The sequence below is a fragment of the Lontra canadensis genome, unplaced genomic scaffold, assembly GCF_010015895.1.
Source record: "Lontra canadensis isolate GAN:19392208 unplaced genomic scaffold, GSC_riverotter_1.0 scaffold19, whole genome shotgun sequence".
NCBI lineage: Eukaryota > Metazoa > Chordata > Mammalia > Carnivora > Mustelidae > Lontra > Lontra canadensis.
In genome coordinates, this window is record NW_022631013.1 from 4,620,610 (window position 1) to 4,638,972 (window position 18,363).

Below are 18,363 nucleotides of genomic sequence, written 5' to 3' on the forward strand. Positions count from 1 at the left end.
ACATAAATCTAGATTAGCAAACACTCCCTTTTCCTATGGAGGCTCTCCCCACATTGTCACTGCCTTGCTGTGACAAGATAGCACATTGCTACATTCTCTGTAAACCCCTTCTCCAGAAAACAACAAAGAGGGAGGTATTAGTAAAAGATCTGGCAAAAAGCCAAACATAGACAGTGCTAGAAAAAGTGCAACTCTCTACACAGAGAATGACCGAAAATACAAGTGGATAAAATTTACCCCAAACATAAAGCCTACAGTTCTGATGAGAATAATAAATGATGTAGGAGGTTAAATGAGAAATCATATGATCACCATGTCTAAAATGGTATGGTATTTTTCATTTGTGTTATTCTGGAAAAATGGGGTACTATATGTTTATATAAGCTGTTTTTTGTTAAGTGACATATTTTCCTAAGGTTCAAGATAGTTTTCAATAGAACACATTACATTTGATAATAGAATATTGTGGGAATTTTTTGAGATATATTTTTAGCAAAACAGATAAAGACCCACTGTGAGGCAGCAGTAGTGTCTAACAGACGAAGAATCAAAGAATAAAGACCATAGGGTACAGCTGGTATGTTGTACAATTAATGACACGGTCAGAGGGCCTTCCCATGTCTTAGTTATCTTTTAGAAACACAGCACTGTAACAAATTTTAAAATAGGCAGAATTAGTTTTCTTAGAATTCTCTATTTTGCCAAAGAGGAGCCTACATGGGTATGCGTGAACGTACAGAGTAACCTCCCTTCCAAGGCAGATACTGCTCAACTGTGCATATGGCAATGCCACTAACAGGGTAGTTGTAGCTATACTCGATGTACTTGACTAACTTGTTTACTGTTGGGTGTATTTCATCAGAAAAAAACAAGATGTTATGAGAGCAAGATACACACTAAGCCAGTATAAGTCACATGCACATATGATGAAATCTATTGAATTTAAACAGTAGTTTTTCTAACACAACACACACAATTTACTCTGGGTGAGATGACCTGACCCCAGTACATTTTGGAATCTCATTTAATGAAAAGCTGGCATGAAAAGAGGTACCCAGCAAAATTTAGACTGGAATTAGTCCTCCACACCAATTGAAGTTTTATACATGAATTCCAAGACCAGGCAACTTGCTGAACAGCGACCTGGCCACCATTCTCTGTGGCCTGGCTGTTCTGATGCCTGGGGAAGATCCAGGATGACACCAGGCAGGGGGCATTTGAGTGGTGTCTACATACGCAGATGCTTTAGGGTTCTCCACCCTAGCAGGGAATCGGTAAAGAAAAACTTACCGTAAGCATTTCAGGGAGCAAAGCTTCTACCACGAATCCCATGGTTTGTTTACTCAAGTCAGACTTAGGATCCTGATATCAATCATGAGTGAACAGGCTCTTACCACAGTCCTGAATGATTCTCTGCAGGTGGTCAGCCACTAGACGCAAGGGATATTTTGTGAGGCAAACCTTGCCGATGAGGAAACAGAACCGTCTCGTCCACAACTGAAATAGGAATTAGCTGTCAAGTGAATGAGAAAATGCTATCAGAAGCTCTCCCCCAAAAATAACCACACTGATCGCTGCAAAGATCATTGTAGACGGAGAACTATGCTCCGCGGGCAAAGAACGTGAGGCAGCTGTGACCTGTCAGTCACTAAGCTCTCCACGTAGATTATCCAGTACAACTTGCAGACCAACCGAATGGGGTATTTTACTGTCCCTTTTATGATATTGGCCCTTGTTACAGCCCAGGGGACTGCAGCTCTGGGAGGTGAAGGACGGAGTTAGGAGGGTCCCGGGGAATCCAACACAAGCAGTCTGACTTGTGGATTCACTTTCCTGCTGGAAGCACCACCAGGGGGCAGCATGTGCAGACAGGTTCCAACCAAGACGGGTAGATGCAGAGCCACGCTCCTCACTCTGGGATGCCGCTGAAGGGGACACCCCTCAACTTAGCACGTGACCCATCACATATTAGTGTTTACGTGTCTGCGTCTGGGGAGGCGGCACGGACAAGGACCCTGTCCCATCTATGTCCAAGTTTTCTGTGCTTATACATGAAAGATGATGCATACATTTCCACTGAAGTTCATAAAGCAGAAAATAGGATAAAAAGCAGAGCAGTCAGATAACTGAGCGTCTAGAAAGTGAGGTACCAGTTTGGATTCTTGCGGAAGGGAGCTGTATTTTGAAAGGAGCATGGAAGAAGATGAGCTTCAAGTGTAATTTAGAGACTCACTGAAAAATGAGGAGTTGGAAAGTTAACAGTAAGCACCTAGTATGCCATGTTTAAGAAGTACTGTAAAATTTCCTTTAATGAGTCAACTACCAACCAGACACCAGTTCCTGTCTGTGGGGTATTGAGTAAATAAAAGATGGTGGTAGAAATAGAGGAAAATGGGAAAATCCATGAGTTATCTGGGCAGAAGAAACAGACTGATTACAGTGAAGAATCGTGACAGTTTAACATTTTCTGATCCAGGAGACCGGTGGAGTAGAATGGTTCCTGAAAAAGGAGAGACAGAGTCATGGTGAGAAGTTCAGTTTGAGCGGTGAGGTCTCTGGGCCACAGAAGGACATCCCTGGAATAACTTTCTCAAAGACAACTTAGGTCCATTCCCACCTCTCTTTCCGCATAGTTTGGTAGGTCTGGGTGCAGACACATCCCAGTCTTACCTGGCACATGCAAAGACAACACTGCTATGGGAAACAGATCTATACTTTGAATGCCAGGTGCTTTACAGAGAACGAGGTTGACATTCACCTATGAAATTTAAATAGCTATATTTGTATTCTTGCACTAAAGAAGAACTAGCCCTTCTCAGCAGGAAGGTAAGTCCTGGGGGTGGCTAAAACAAATAATCAGCAAATGTCTCCAAAGTTCAAGAGCTGTGCTATGCAAGTGATAGGCCACCAGTTGCATGTGGCTGTTTAAATTTAATAAAAATGAAAAAATCATCTTCTCAGTCACATTAGACCTACTATAAATGTTCAATAACCAAGTGTGGTTAGTGTCTACCATAGTAGGTAGTGGAAAATATAGAAAGTTCTATTGGATACCAGTGTTCTAGAACAGAGGTAGCCACCAACCTCTTCACAGTGTCAAGCTGTAAATATTTTGGGCTTGCAGACCAGTCTCTGTCGTAACTCTTTAACAATGCTGCTGTAGCATGAAAGCAGCCACAGAAAATACAGAGATGAATGGGGGCAGTGGGTCTAACAAAAATATTTGCAAAACTAGGTGGCCAGCACCAGCTGCAGTGTTTGGACTCCTGTTCTAGAGCAAAGAATAGATCATTTTAACCTGAAGTATATTAAGGGGTAGATTTTTCAAGTCTATCACGCCAAGAAAAATGAGCATGACATTTGATTTTGAGCCTACCCATTAGACCTACCTGGACTTAACACAAAAAAGTATCTCCAAGTAGGTGAATAAAATAACCTGTTAGATAAACTTAGTCTCACCCATTTGAATATTAAAGATAATATCAAACAATGATTTTGGTTTAATTCTAACTAATGGATTTTCTTTTTGATCTGGATGAGCCAAAGGACTTTAGCTGTTTTACACTGCTTCTGGTTTTTGATGGTTGGACTATATTATCAACATGGACAGCAATTCTTTCCTTCTTAGTTAACAGGGCAAATCAACCATCAATGATAAGGCAATAGTAAGGACTACCATCTTAACTCATACTGCTCTGTAAAAGTACGAGGCTGTAGTTCTTCACCTTAAGAGCATACAGACTCCATTCAAAGCTATGTCCAATTAGTACAGTGTCAGCACTGAACAGGTTCAACAAGGTGGCTTGGACATCCGGATCAATATTCTAGTGTTCCTCAGGTCATCTTCGACACCAGAAAACCTGCCCCAGTAAGACACACAATGCAAGAAGGCATCTTGCTGGATTTCATCTGTTAGAGTTAGAACACATCACTGACCCAACGTGACAAACATTCACTGAACAAAACAATGATCTTACTTATGATCATCAGCTATCCTTTACCAGATTATATTTATAAAATGTAATGTGGATTAATTAATGTAAAGCTGGGAGGGGGGAGACATTAGTTCACAGAGTTCCTTTGGACTCTCTTTGTATAATCTGAGTTTTAGTCCCCCATTTCAAGTAAGCCTCAAAGAGCCACCACAGAGAACAATATGGAAGTTCCTGAAAAAATTAAAATAGCATTACCATATGATACAGTAATTCCACCACTGGGTATTTACCCAAAGAAAACAAAACCACAATTTGAAAAAGATACATGCAACCCTATGTTTACTGCAGCCTTACTTGTAATAGCCAAGATATGGAAGCAACCTAGGTGTCCACTGGTGGATAAAGGTGTGGTACACACACACACACACACACACACACACACACACACACGAATGTTATGCAGCATTAAAAAAGAATGAGATCTTACCATTTATGACAACATGGATGGACCTAAAGGGTATTATGCTAAGTGAAATAAGTCAGACTGAGTTTTCAGTCACATGTGGAATAGACCTATAAAAATAGAGAGCTAATGGTTGCCGGAAGGAAGGGGGATGGGATGGCCAAAATGGGCAGATGGGAGTGGGAGATACATGCTTTTAGTTACAAAGTAAATTAAGTTCTGGGAATAAAAGGTATAGCATGAGGATTATAGTTTATATTTTAGTAGTGTTGTGTGGTGATACTTGTGAGCATAGAATAATGGAGAAATGTTGAATCACAGTCTTTTATACCTGAGACTAATGTCACATTGTGTGTTGACTATACTCAAATAATAAAAAATAATAAAGCCTAACTATGAAATATGGGTAGCATGGAAGAGTCCTAGGGAGAGGTCAGATAACCTAAGTTTGAACTATGCTATGACTCTACTACTTACTTATATATATTTTTTACTGTTTTATTTATTTAATTTTAACTTCAGGATAGTTAACATACAGTGTTACATTAGTTTCAGGTGGATGATATAGTGATTCAACAATTCTATACATTACTCAGTGCTCATCATGGTAAGTGTACTCCTACTCCCCTTCACCTCTCCCCCGTTGCCCCCCTTCCCTCTGGTAACCATTAGTTTGTTCTCCATAGTTAAGAGTCTGTTTATTGGTTTGTCTCTCTCTCCCTCTTTTCCCCCATGAGCACTAGTTTGGTTTCTTAAATTCCACATATGATTGAAACCATATGGTATTTGTCTTCCTCTGACTGACTTATTTCCCTTGGCATTATACTCTCTTGTTCCATCCATGTTGTTGCAAATGGCAAGATTTCATTCTTTTTTTATGGCTGAATTATACATACACACACACACACACACACACACACACACACACACCATCTTCTTTACAGTTACTATATTTGATTTTCAGAAAGTTACTTAACCTTCTGGTCTAGTCTTATCTGTAGAGTTAATTACCAATCTTAATGGCTTATGAGGACCAGTGAAATACATGCAGAAAACTCTCCAGTGGCTTCCATGAAGCCCATTCTAAATAACTGTCTAGAAGCATGGCTACTTCTATGCTTTACTGTGATTTAGGAGAAAGCCAAGAGATAAAAGTACCTATTTTTTTTTAAGATCTTATTTATATGACAGAGAGACAGCAAGAGAGGGAATACAAGCCAAGGGAGAGGGAAAAGAAGATTCCCTGCTGAGCAGAGAGCCCAATGCGGGCTCGATCTCAGGACCCTGGGATCATGACCTGAGCTGAAGGCAGATGCTTAACAACTGAGCTACCCAGGCACCTCTGGGAAGGTATTTTTAATTTAAAGTGTATATTGATATTATTGTCCTCTGTGGACAAAATATATATGGCTCAACTTTTATTTAACATAGTATAGGAAGTATTAGCTGGAGCAACAAGAACATGATTTTATATATAGACAATCCAAAGACTCCACCAAAAAACTGTTAGAACAAATGAGGTCAGTAAATTTGCAGGGTCCAAAAATCAATATACAAAAGTCTATTGCATGTTTATACATTAATAATGAAATTTCACTTAAAAATTAAGAAAATCCCATTTACAAGCATCAAAAAGAATAAAATACCTAGGAATAAATTTAATCGAGGAGGTAGAAGACCTGTACACTGAAAACTAAGACACTGATGAAAGAAATCAAAGGGGATACCAGTAAATGCAAAGATATTCCATGCTCATGGGTTGGAAGAACACTGTAAATATTGCCATACCACTCAAAGCAGTCTACACATCCAATGCAATCTGTATCAAAATTCTAATGGCATTTTCCAAAGAAATAGAACAAACGATTGTAAAAATTTGTATGGAACTACAAAAGATCCAGAATAGCTAAAGCAATCTTGAAAAAGAACAACAAAATTGGAGGCATCACACTTACTGATTTCAAGCAATATTACAAAGCTATAGTAATCAAAACAGTATGGGGTATTGGCATAAAAATAAATGCAGAGATCAATGAAACAGAATAGATAGCCCAGAAATAAACCCATGCATTTATGATCAATTAATCTAGTACAAAGATTGAGTGACTACACAGCAGAGAAAGGATAGTCTCTTCAATAAGTGGTGTTGGGAAAACCGGACAACTACATGCAAAAGAATGAAAGTGGACTACCATCCTATACCACACTCAAAAATTAACTCAAAAATGAATTAAAGACTTGACTGTAAGATGAGAAACCACAAAACTCCTAGAACAGGCAAAAAAAGCTCCTTGATATTGGTTTTAGACATTTTTTTTTAATCTGACTCCATAGGCGATAGCAACAAAAGCAAAAATAAACAAATGGGACCACCTTAAACTAAAAAGCTTTTGCACAGTTAAAGATACCATCAACAAAATAACCCACGAAATGAACAAAGGTATTTGCAAATCATTTATCCAATGAGTGGTTAATACCCAAAGTATATAAAGAACTCCTACAACTCAACAACAACAACAACAAATCCCAAACAACCTGATTAAAAAATGGGCAGAGGATCTGAATAGACATTTTTGCAAAGATATACAGACGGCCAACAGACTCATGAAAAGATGCTCGATATCGCTCATCAGGGAAATGCAAATCAAAACCGCCATAAGATACCACCTCACACCTGTTAGAATGGCTACTGTCAAAAAGATAAAAAATAACAAGTGTTGGTGAGGATGTGGGCAAAGGGAACCTTTGTGCACTGTTGGTGGTAATATAAATTGGTGCAGCCAATATACCACCAGTATACAGTATATATGGTGCATAGCCATATACTATGAAAAACATGGAGCTTCCTCAAAAAATTTAAAACAGAATTACCATATGATCCACTAACTATACTTCTGGGTATTTATTTGAAGAATATGAAAAGCATGAACTTGAAAAGACGGATATACTCTAGTGTTTATTGTAGCATTATTTTCAACAGCCAAGATATGGAAACAACCTAAGTAATCACTGATGGATGAATGGATGAGAAGATGCAACATAATATCTACAAAGAAATACCACTTAGCTCTATAAAAGAATGAAATCTTCCCATTTGTGACAACATGGATGAAACTTAGGGTATTAGACTAAGGGAAATAAATCAGAGCAAGATAAACACTGTATGATTTAACTTATAGGTAGAATCCAAAAAAAAAAAAAAAAAAATCAACGAACAAAACAAAACTCAGATACAGAGATCTGAATGGTGGTTTCCAGAGGGGAGGACTATTGGGAGTAGAAAAAAATGGGTTCAGGAGACCAAGAGGTACAAATTTCCACTTTTAAGTCAAGAGGTTGTAATGTACACCATGGGGACTATAATCATTAAGACTGTACTGTAAATTTGAAAGTTGTTTAAAAAGTAAATCTTAAACGTTCTCACAAGGAAAAAGTTTTTAAACTTTGTATGGTGACAGATGGTAACCAGTCTTATTTTGATCATTTCACATACGAATGACAAATCATTATATTGTATGTACACCTGCAACTGATAATGTATGCCAATTATACTTGAATAGTTAAAAAAAAAAAAAGATACCTAGCTCCATCATCAAGCTTAGGGAATTTAATAATCAAATATTTGGATTAAGAGGAAATTATCATGGGGTACTTGGGTTTATTTTAAAACATTTTTAAAAAATTCAATGCATTGAATGTATTTGAAGGTTTTTTGAGACTCAAAAATTATAATGCAAGCCCTTCAGTTATCATTTTGTCACTATGAGTATCAATAATTACCAAATATTTCCAAAATGCAGTTAGGAAAGATCCCATTAAAACCATTAAAGTAGGGGAGGAGTCAAGATGGCAGAGAAATAGCAGGCTGAGACTACTTCAGGTAGCGGGAGATCAGCTAGATAGCTTATCTAAAGATTGCAAACACCTACAAATCCAACGGGAGATTGAAGAGAAGAAGAACAGCAATTCTAGAAACAGAAAATCAACCACTTTCTGAAAGGTAGGACTGGCGGAGAAGTGAATCCAAAGCGACGGGAAGATAGACCGCGGTGGAAGGGGCCGGCTCCCGGCAAGCGGCGGAGCAATGGAGCACAAAATCAGGACTTTTAAAAGTCTGTTCCACTGAGGGACATCGCTAAGGCTTAACACCCAGAGGCTTAACCGGGGTGAAGCCCATGCGGGGTCAGTGTGGCCTCAGGTCGCGCAGGGTCACAGAAGGATCAGGGGTGTCTGAGGGTTGCAGAGCTTGCAGGTATTAGAACGGGGAAGCCGGCTAAAGAGATGGAGCCGAGGAGTGAGCTCACAGCTCGGGGTTACCTTGAACTGGTCGCAGGCTCGGTCAGCTCGGAGCGTGGCCGGAGGCCAGGGAGACAGGAGTAATTGGGCGCTATTCTCTGAGGACGCACTGAGGAGTGGGGCCCCGGGCTCTCGGCTCCTCCGGGCCGGAGACTGGGAGGCCGCCATCTTCATTCCCGTCCTCCGGACTCTACGGAAAGCTCTCAGGGAACAAAAGCTCCCGAAAGCAAACCCAAGTGGATAATTCAGCCCGGCCCTTGGTAAGGGCAGTGCAACTCCACCTGGGGCAAAGACACTTGAGAATCACTACAATAGGCCCCTCCCCCAGAAGATCAACAAGAAACCCAGCCAGGACCAAGTTCACCTACCAAGGAGTGCAGTTTCAATACCAAGGAGAGCAGCGGAATTCCAGAGGAGGAGAAAGCAAAGCACAGAACTCATGGCTTTCTCCCCATGATTCTTTAGCCTTGCAGTTAATTTAATTTTTTTTTCTTTTTCAATTTTTTTTTCACTTCTTCTGCTAAACTTTTTAAACTTTTACCCTTTTCTTTTTTAACGTTTTTAAACTAGTTTATATATGTATTTTTTTCTTTTTTATATTTTTTCTTTATTTGTTTTTTTTTTAATTATTTCCTTTTTTTTTCTTTTTTCTTTCTGAACCTCTTTTTATCCCCTTTCTCCCCCCTCACGATTTGGGATCTCTTCTGATTTGGTTAAAGCATATTTTCCTGGGGTTGTTGCCACCCTTTTAGTATTTTACTTGCTCCTTCATATACTCTTATCTGGACAAAATGACAAGGTGGAAAAATTCACCACAAAAAAAAAGAACAAGAGGCAGTACCAAAGACTAGGGACCTAATCAATACAGACATTGGTAATATGTCAGATCTAGAGTTCAGAATGATGATTCTCAAGGTGCTAGCCGGGCTCAAAAAAGGCATGGAAGATATTAGAGAAACCCTCTCCGGAGAGGAGATATAAAAGCCCTTTCTGGAGAAATAAAAGAACTAAAATCTAACCAAGTTGAAATCAAAAAAGCTATTAATGAGGTGCAATAAAAAATGGAGGCTCTCACTGCTAGAATAAATGAGGCAGAAGAGAGAATTAGCGATATAGAAGACCAAATGACAGAGAATAAAGAAGCTGAGCAAAAGAGGGACAAACAGCTACTGGACCACGAGGGCAGAATTCGAGAGATAAGTGACACCATAAGATGAAACAACATTAGAATAATTGGGATTCCAGAAGAAGAGGAAACAGAGAGGGGAGCAGAAGGTATATTGGAGAGAATTATTGGAGAGAATTTCCCCAATATTGCAAAGGGAACAAGCATCAAAATCCAGGAGGTTCAGAGAACCCCCCTCAAAATCAATAAGAATAGGTCCACACCCTGTCACCTAATAGTAAAATTTACAAGTCTTAGTGACAAAGAGAAAATCCTGAAAGCAGCCTGGGAAAAGAAGTCTGTAACATACAATGGTAAAAATATTAGATTGGCAGCAGACTTATCCACAGAGACCTGGCAGGCCAGAAAGAGCTGCCATGATATATTCAGAGCACTAAACGAGAAAAACATGCAGCCAAGAATACTATATCCAGCTAGGCTATCATTGAAAAGAGGAGAGATTAAAAGCTTCCAGGACAAACAAAAACTGAAAGAATTTGCAAACACCAAACCAGCTCTACAGGAAATATTGAAAGGGGTCCTCTAAGCAAAGAGAGACCCTAAAAGTAGTAGATCAGAAAGGAACAGAAACAATATACAATAACAGTCACCTTACAGGCAATACAATGGCACTAAATTCATATCTCTCAATACTTACCCTGAATGTTAATGGGCTAAATGCCCCAATCAAAAGACACAGGGTATCAGAATGGATAAAAAAACAAAACCCACCTATATGTTGCCTACAAGAAACTCATCTTAAACCTGAAGACACCTCCAGATTTAAAGTGAGGGGGTGGAAAAGAATTTATCATGCTAATGGACATCAGAAGAAAGCAGGAGTGGCAATCCTTATATCAGATCAATTAGATTTTAAGCCAAAGACTATAATAAGAGATGAGGAAGGACACTATATCAAACTCAAAGGAACTGTCCAACAAGAAGATCTAACAATTTTAAATATCTATGCCCCTAACGTGGGAGCAGCCAACTATGTAAACCAATTAACAACAAAATCAAAGAAACACATCAACAATAATACAATAATAGTAGGGGACTTTAACACTCCCCTCACTGAAATGGACAGATCATCCAAGCAAAAGATCAACAAGGAAATAAAGGCCTTAAATGACACACTGGACCAGATGGACATCACAGATATATTCAGAACATTTCATCCCAAAGCAACAGAATACACATTCTTCTCTAGTGCACATGGAACATTCTCCAGAATAGATCACATCCTCAGTCCTAAATCAGCTCTCAACCAGTATCAAAAGATTGGAATCATTCCCTGCATATTTTCAGACCACAATGCTCTGAAGCTAGAACTCAAGCACAAGAGGAAATTTGGAAAGAACCCAAATACATGGAGACTAAACAGCATCCTTCTAAAGAATGAATGGGTCAACCAGGAAATTAGAGAAGAATTGAAAAAATTCATGGAAACAAATGAAAATGAAAACACAACGGTTCAAAATCTGTGGGACACAACAAAGGCAGTCCTGAGAGGAAAATATATAGCGGTACAAGCCTTTCTCAAGAAACAAGAAAGGTCTCAGGTACACAACCTAACCCTACACCTAAAGGAGCTGGAGAAAGAACAAGAAAGAAACCCTAAACCCAGCAGGAGAAGAGAAATCATAAAGATCAGAGCAGAAATCAATGAAATAGAAACCAAAAAAAACAATAGAACAAATCAACGAAACTAGGAGATGGTTCTTTGAAAGAATTAATAAGATTGATAAGCCACTGGCTAGACTTATCAAAAAGAAAAGAGAAAGGACCCAAATAAATAAAATCATGAATCAAAGAGGAGAGATCACAACTAACACCAAAGAAATACAGACAATTATAAGAACATATTATGAGCAACTCTATGCCAACAAATTTGACAATCTGGAAGAAATGGATGCATTCCTAGAGACATATAAACTGCCACAACTGAACCAGGAAGAAATAGAAAGCCTGAACAGACCCATAACCAGTAAGGAGATTGAAACAGTCATCAAAAATCTCCAAACAAACAAAAGCCCAGGGCCAGATGGCTTCCCGGGGGAATTCTACCAAACATTTAAAGAAGAACTAATTCCTATTCTCCTGAGACTGTTCCAAAAAATAGAAATGGAAGGAAAACTTCCAAACTCATTTTATGAGGCCAGCCTCACCTTGATCCCCAAGCCAGACAAGGATCCCATTAAAAAAGAGAACTACAGACCAATATCTCTGATGAACACAGATGCAAAAATTCTCACCAAAATACTAGCCAATAGGATTCAACAGTACATTAAAAGGATTATTCACCATGACCAAGTGGGATTTATTCCAGGGCTGCAAGGTTGGTTCAACATCCGCAAATCAATCAATGTGATACAACACATTAATTAAAGAAAGAACAAGAACCATATGATACTCTCAATAGATGCTGAAAAAGCATTTGACAAAGTACAGCATCCCTTCCTGATCAAAACTCTTCAGTGTAGGGATAGAGGGCACATACCTCAATATTATCAAAGCCATCTATGAAAAACCCACCGCAAATATCATTCTCAATGGAGAAAAACTGAAAGCTTTTCTGCTAAGGTCAGGAACACGGCAGGGATGTCCATTATCACCATTGCTATTCAACATAGTACTAGAAGTCCTAGCCTCAGCAATCAGACAACAAAAGGAAATTAAAGGCATCCAAATCGGCAAAGAAGAAGTCAAACTATCACTCTTCACAGATGATAGGATACTATATGTGGAAAACCCAAAAGACTCCACTCCAAAACTGCTAGAACTTGTCCAGGAATTCAGTAAAGTGTCAGGATATAAAATCAATGCACAGAAGTCAGTTGCATTTCTCTACACCAACAAGAAGACAGAAGAAAGAGAAATTAAGGAGTCCATCCCATTTACAATTGCACCCAAAACTATAAGATACCTAGGAATAAACCTAACCAAAGAGACTAAGAATCTATACACAGAAAACTATAAAGTACTCATGAAAGAAATTGAGGAAGACACAAAGAAATGGAAAAATGTTCCATGCTCCTGGATTGGAAGAATAAATATTGTGAAAATGTCTATGCTACCTAAAGCAATCTACACATTTAATGCAATTCCTATCAAAATACCATCCATTTTTTTCAAAGAAATGGAACAAATAATGCTAAAATTTATATGGAACCAGAAAAGACCTCGAATAGCCAAAGGAATATTGAAAAAGAAAGCCAAGGTTGGTGGCATCACAATTCCGGACTTCAAGCTCTATTACAAAGCTGTCATCATCAAGACAGCATGGTACTGGCACAAAAACAGACACATAGATCAATGGAACAGAATAGAGAGCCCAGAAATAGACCCTCAACTCTATGGTCAACTAATCTTTGACAAAGCAGGAAAGAATGTCCAATGGATAAAAGACAGCCTCTTCAATAAATGGTGTTGGGAAAATTGGACAGCCACATGCAGAAAAATGAAATTGGACCATTTCCTTACACCACACACGAAAATAGACTCAAAATGGATGAAGGACCTCAGTGTGAGAAAGGAATCCATCAAAATCCTTGAGGAGAACACAGGCAGCAACCTCTTCGACCTCAGCCGCAGCAACATCTTCCTAGGAACATCGCCAAAGGCAAGGGAAGCAAGGGCAAAAATGAACTATTGGGATTTCATCAAGATCAAAAGCTTTTGCACAGCAAAGGAAACAGTTAACAAAACCAAAAGACAACTGACAGAACGGGAGAAGATATTTGCAAACGACATATCAGATAAAGGGCTAGTGTCCAAAATCTATAAAGAACTTAGCAAACTCAACACCCAAAGAACAAATAATCCAATCAAGAAATGGGCAGAAGACATGAACAGACATTTCTGCAAAGAAGACATCCAGATGGCCAACAGACACATGAAAAAGTACTCCATATCACTCGGCATCAGGGAAATACAAATCAAAACCACAATGAGATATCACCTCACACCAGTCAGAATGGCTAAAATTAACAAGTCAGGAAATGACAGATGCTGGCGAGGATGCGGAGAAAGGGGAACCCTCCTACACTGTTGGTGGGAATGCAAGCTGGTACAACCACTCTGGAAAACAGCATGGAGGTTCCTCAAAATGTTGAAAATAGAGCTACCCTATGACCCAGCAATTGCACTACTGGGTATTTACCCTAAAGATACAAATGTAGCGATCCGAAAGGGCACGTGCACCCAAATGTTTATAGCAGCAATGTCTACAATAGACAAACTATGGAAAGAACCTAGATGTCCATCAACAGATGAATGGATAAAGAATATGTGGTATATATACACAATGGAATACTATTCAGCCATCAAAAGAAATGAAATCTTGCCATTTGCAATGACGTGGATGGAACTAGAGGGTATCATGCTTAGCGAAATAAGTCAATCGGAGAAAGACAACTACCATATGATCTCCCTGATATGAGGGAGTGGAGATGCAACATGGGGGGTTAAGGGGGTAGGAGAAGATTTAATGAAACAAGGTGGGATTGGGAGGGAGACAAACCATAAGTGACTCTTAATCTCACAAAACAAACTGAGGGTTTCTGGGGGGAGGGGGGTTGGGAGGGCGTGTGGGGTTATGGACATTGGGGAGGGTATGTGCTATGGTGAGTGCTGTGACGTGTGTAAACCTGGCGATTCACAGACCTGTACCCCTGGGGATAAAAATATATGTTTATAAAAAATTAAAAATTAAAAATTAAAAAAAAAACCATTAAAGTATAAGTACCATTGGAAGTATAGTAACGTTAAGTATATTACAATTTTGTTTGTCAGTATACCCCAATAAAGCTGGAAAAAAAATAGAGTTAAATCCATACAACTATTTAAATGTGGCAAAAATGAGTAGGAAAAAAAAAATCCAAAGAGATCAGGAGAAAGATTAGTATACAAATATTAGTATTTTCTGATCATAGCAATCTTTACTAAGATTTATGCATATAACCATTTTTATGAACTGTGAGGGAATTTAGGTTTAAAAATGCTTATTAGAATTCTCTATACATATTCTCAATATTTATCATCAAAACAACTTTTAATTTACATGGCCACTTTGCTTTGTTGTGTTCCAAAATTATGGGCATATATACATTATATATTATATGATATATACTTTATATACAATATTATGTAAGATAGTATATATACTATACTATATTATGTATACTATATACATTATTATATATACTATATATGTGTATGTGTATATACAAGTCATATTTGTTTGTATATATAAACAAATCATATATATATATATACACACACACACATAATTGAGTAATTTTAAGTACTTTTGGAGAATGTATTAAATTGAATAAATACAGTAATATCAATAATAAACACTTCTTATTCTAAAGTGAAAATTTAGATCCTTGCCATTTTATATTTGAGGAAATATATAAATAGGTCATGTTATATGGCTTATAAACCTTTAGGAAACCCAAATTCAACTGATCAGTGATATCACTGGTGTTTCATATGAGGTTTTAAAAAATTAAAGTCACATCTATATTGTACCACTTCAAGTTAGCACTGAGTTTGGGTCAGAAATACATTTTATTTTAATAATAATGATTCACAGAATAGAATCTGCACTGAACCATTACTTTGCATGCCATATCAAAGCTATGTATACTCAGGGACATGTCTACAAGATTGCAGAAATTTTTATCCAATGGGAATTTTTACTGAATAGAAATGGCAAATAGGGCATTTTCAAAAGGAACTGATTAATGATGGAACAATGAATAAAATAATTTATTCAGTGTTTTTACGTCTCTAGCTCCTACCTAGCACTTCCACATGTCAAGACCATAATGGCTGAAAACCTGTTATTTAGGGTTGTAACATGGGGTCTAACACAGTGTCTGTCTGCATAATTTTAGCAAGGTACTCCATAAAATATGAATGTTTTTGAACAAATGAATGAACTAAAGGAAAATAGTGTAACTCCTGCTGTAACATTGACTCAATAAAAGTATTAAGCTAAAACTCACCTAAACTACATGTTGAATATTCTACATTCTCAAAGTCAACCCTTTTATATACCTGGTGTTATAGTCAATGACTTCTTCATCTGGTTTCACAAATGTATCATAGACCACCTGGAGGCTAGGATCAACCACTGTCACTTAAGTTCCAAACCTTTGGCTGTACAACACTATAAAGGGGGACATATTAAACTTACATAGCATATTGAGTAAACATTTTAACATCTGAGATATCACAAAGGAATATTTCTGACTAGAATAGACAGTTTAGTATTATTTGGATTTCTAACAAAAGCCAGTCTGACAGTCTTACAAAAGATATTCCAAATTTTTATTTTTTTCTTTAATGTTAGTAGTATTTCTGCTAATAAAATAATTCCATTTTCTTGGCTTAGTTGTTATGATTATTTTTATTAGAATCAGTGCTATCCGGTAGAACATTCCATGATGACAAATGTTTTATTTCTATGCTGTTTAATATGGCAGCCAGTAGCCACAGGTCTGAGGGGTGCCTGGGTGGCTCAGTCAGTTAAACATAGGACTCTTGATTTCAGCTCAGGTCATGATCTAAGGGTCTTGAGACCAAGATCTGCACTGGACTCTGTACTGGGCATGGAGCCTGCTTGGGATTCTCCATCCCAGGGCTCCTGGGTGGCTCACTTGGTTAAGGGTTTGCGTTTAATTCAGATTATGATCCCAGGGTCCTGGGAGCCAACCTTGCATTGGGCTCCCTGCTCAGTGGGAAGCCTGCTTCTCTCCCTCCCCCTCCCCCTGCTCATGATCTCTTTCAAATAAATAAATAAAATCTTAAAAAAAAATTCTCCCTCCCCCCATTTGCCCCTCCCCCGCTTACATGTGTGCTCCCTCTCTCTCTCTCTCTCTAACAAAATGAAATATGGCCAGTGTGACTGAGGAACTGAGTGTTACCATATTGGATAATGCAGTTAAAGATCTTACTCAATGAAAAAAAGAAAATCTTTACAATAAATGTATAAACATGGCATTGTAGAAGACAGCATAGTAAGGATACTGGATTTCAAAGCCCGAAGCAGCCTCAATTGTTTTTAGTTAAAGACTCACACTTCAAACTGAACAATGCCTTATATATTTATCATAATTAAACTCTACAAATCTGCTCTCTAAATATACTACAGGGAATAAAAATTTTATGTTTTGGGAGAGACAACTGTTCACATGATGTTTGACACATCCAATGTACTTTCCCCCATTTTAGTATATCTGATTCTCACAGTAACCATGGAGTGATGATTAACCCCATACTTCACAGGTTAGAGCATCTGAGACTCTTGCTCGGGGGTGACCGTGGGGGAGGGGTGGAGGTTCCAAGGTCATAGGATTCCAAGTTCTGTTTGTTCCCTACTTTTTCGTATTGATTCTCATATGAATAAAAGTCCCTACAAATATTTTACTGTCTCTATAAACAATAGTTTCTGAAAAATTTATTCAAGTTTTTATGTTGATTCTGGGGATAACAGCACTATTTATAATATTCTCCACACATATAATTTCAGCAATTTGAGGAGTAGAAACACCATTGGTAATATATAAAGAAAAATTAATAGCCCAAAGGAGGACCAAGGGTCAATTCCTGGCTCTATCCCTAAGTATAGGAAAGTGGCCAAGTGGCCTGATTCTCTGCAGCTTCTGTTGTTTCTGAAAATACATGAACTACACTGCAGAGCGATGTGGGATGGGGATAAAGCCCAGTGAAGTACTCTCATACTACAAAGGGTGCGACACCATAATTTCCTTATAATTACTCCAAGAAGGGTAAGAGAGAAAACATTGATATACCACCTCACAACTCACAGCAAATACACCAGGATTACCACTGGCAGGTGGGCACTTGATGGAAGTCTTCATGAAGCCCTCTAGGTTTTCTTTCTTTCTTTCTTTCCTTCCTTCTTTCTTTCTTTCTTTTTTAAAGATTTTATTTATTTATTTGTCAGAGAGAGAGAGAGAGTGAGCACAGGCAGACAGAGCGGCAGAGGGAGAAGCAAACTCCCTGCGGAGCAAGGAGCCCGATGCGGGACTCGATCCCAGGACGCTGGGATCATGACCTGAGCTGAAGGCAGCTGCTTAACCAACTGAGCCACCCAGGCATCCCAACCCTCTAGGTTTTCTTTCCGGTCATGAACATGAAGCTGAAATAAACAGGACCCAATAAATTACTGTATATTCCTGCAGGGGCAATTATGCTCATAGAAATTTCATCAATTAAAAATTAGTTGATGAATTCTTTCAAATTCTTTCAAAGTCTTCTTGATCTCTGGAGACAAACCTCTGATCCTGACCCAGGCAGTGGTCTTGGTGACAAGCCCTACCCTAGCAACCGGACACCCAGCAGGTCCAAGGATGCATTCCCAACAGCTGTACTGTGTCTCTAAGCCACTAAGGACTACAAACCAGAAACAAATAAAAATCAAAACAGCCCAACTCTATAAAGCAGAAGCAGACCTTACTCCCAGGTCTTAC

At 38.4% G+C, this 18,363-nt stretch overlaps 1 long non-coding RNA gene across 1 annotated transcript; it reads right to left on the reverse strand.

Annotated features, from left to right (window-relative positions):
• Nucleotides 1–1,478: 1,478 nt before the first annotated feature.
• Nucleotides 1,479–16,008, reverse strand: LOC116869294. The gene is made up of 3 exons (XR_004383021.1): nucleotides 15,926–16,008; nucleotides 3,726–3,860; nucleotides 1,479–1,513 (listed from the first exon to the last, which is right to left on the reverse strand). It is a non-coding gene; the product is annotated as an uncharacterized LOC116869294 (long non-coding RNA).
• Nucleotides 16,009–18,363: the final 2,355 nt, after the last annotated feature.